This window comes from Arachis hypogaea, chromosome 6 (genome assembly GCF_003086295.3).
Source record: "Arachis hypogaea cultivar Tifrunner chromosome 6, arahy.Tifrunner.gnm2.J5K5, whole genome shotgun sequence".
NCBI lineage: Eukaryota > Viridiplantae > Streptophyta > Magnoliopsida > Fabales > Fabaceae > Arachis > Arachis hypogaea.
The window spans coordinates 22,564,577-22,566,649 of record NC_092041.1 but is presented as its reverse complement, the minus strand read 5'-3'; the positions used below and the strand labels follow the sequence as shown (position 1 = coordinate 22,566,649).

General features: G+C 42.5%; 1 non-coding gene across 1 annotated transcript; it reads right to left on the bottom strand.

The window, feature by feature from the left end:
- Nucleotides 1-482: 482 nt before the first annotated feature.
- LOC112699810 (small nucleolar RNA R71) lies at nt 483-590 on the bottom strand. Its single transcript, XR_003152748.1, has one exon. It is a non-coding gene; the product is annotated as a small nucleolar RNA R71 (small nucleolar RNA).
- Nucleotides 591-2,073: the final 1,483 nt, after the last annotated feature.

Genomic DNA, 2,073 nt, shown 5'->3' with positions numbered 1-2,073 from the left:
GAAGCGAAAACTAAGAGAAGCTAAGGCACAATTCTCTGTAGAGGACCTAACAGAAATCTTCAAAGAAGAAGAACACATGGCAGCCGAAAACAACAACAATGCCAACAATGCAAGGAAGGTGCTGGGTGACTTTACTGCACCTACTCCCGACTTCTATGGGAGAAGCATCTCTATCCCTGCCATTGGAGCAAACAACTTTGAGCTTAAGCCTCAATTAGTTTCTCTAATGCAACAGAATTGCAAGTTCCATGGACTTCCATTAGAAGATCCTCATCAGTTTTTAGCTGAATTCTTGCAAATCTGTGACACTGTCAAGACTAATGGGGTTGACCCTGAGGTCTACAGACTTATGCTATTCCCTTTTGCTGTAAGAGACAGAGCTAGGACATGGTTGGACTCACAACCTAAAGAAAGCCTGGACTCTTGGGGAAAAGCTAGTCAATGCCTTCTTGGCAAAGTTCTTTCCACCTCAAAAATTGAGTAAGCTTAGAGTGGAAGTCCAAACCTTCAGACAGAAGGAAGGAGAATCCCTCTATGAAGCTTGGGAAAGATACAAACAATTAATCAGAAAGTGTCCTTCTGATATGCTTTCTGAATGGAGCATCATAGGTATTTTCTATGATGGTCTCTCTGAACTATCCAAAATGTCTTTGGATAGCTCTGCTGGAGGATCTCTTCATCTGAAGAAGACGCCTACAGAAGCTCAAGAGCTGATTGAAATGGTTGCAAATAACCAATTCATGTACACTTCTGAAAGAAATCCTGTGAACAATGGGACTAGTCAGAAGAAAGGAGTTCTTGAGATTGACACTCTGAATGCCATATTGGCTCAGAACAAAATATTGACTCAACAAGTCAATATGATTTCTCAAAGTCTGTCTGGAATGCAAAATGCACCAAGCAGTACTAAGGAGGCTTCATCTGAGGAAGAAGCTTATAATCCTGAGAACCCTTCAATGGAAGAGGTGAATTACATGGGAGAATCCTATGGAAACACCTATAATCCTTCATGGAGAAATCATCCAAATCTCTCATGGAAGGATCAACAGAGACCTCAACAAGGTTTCAACAATAATAATGGTGGAAGAAACAGTTTTAGCAATAGCAAGCCTTTTCCATCATCTTCTCAGCAACAGACAGAGAGTTCTAAGCAGAATACCTCTGACTTAGCAACCATGGTCTCTGATCTAATCAAAATCACTCAAAGTTTCATGACTGAAACAAGGTCCTCCATTAGAAACTTGGAGGCACAAGTGGGTCAGCTGAGCAAGAGAATTACTGAACTCCCTCCTAGTACTCTCCCAAGCAATACAGAAGAAAATCCAAAAGGAGAGTGCAAGGCCATCAACATGGCCGAATTTTGGGAGGAAGGAGAGGCAGTGAACGCCACTGAGGAAGACCTCAATGGACATCCACTGGCCTCCAATGAGTTCCCCAGTGAGGAACCATGGGAATCTGAGGCTCAAAATGAGACCATAGAGATTCCATTGGACTTACTTCTGCCATTCATGAGCTCTGATGAGTATTCTTCCTCTGAAGAGGATGAGTATGTCACTGAAGAGCAAGTTGCTAAATACCTTGGAGCAATCATGAAGCTAAATGACAAGTTATTTGGAAATGAGACTTGGGAGGATGAACCCCCTTTGCTCACCAAAGAACTGGATGACTTGTCTAGGCAGAAATTACCTCAAAAGAGACAGGATCCTGGGAAGTTTTCAATACCTTGTACCATAGGCACCATGACCTTCAAGAAGGCCTTGTGTGACTTAGGGTCAAGTGTAAACCTCATGCCTCTCTCTGTAATGGAGAAGCTAGGGATCTTTGAGGTACAAGCTGCAAAAATCTCACTAGAGATGGCAGACAACTCAAGAAAACATGCTTATGGACTTGTAGAGGATGTTCTGGTAAAAGTTGAAGACCATTACATCCCTACTGATTTCATAGTCCTAGAGACTGGGAAGTGCATGGATGAATCCATCATCCTTGGCAGACCCTTCCTAGCCACAGCAAAGGCTGTGATTGATGTTGATAGAGGAGAGTTGATCATTCAAGTGAATGAAGAATCCTTTGTGT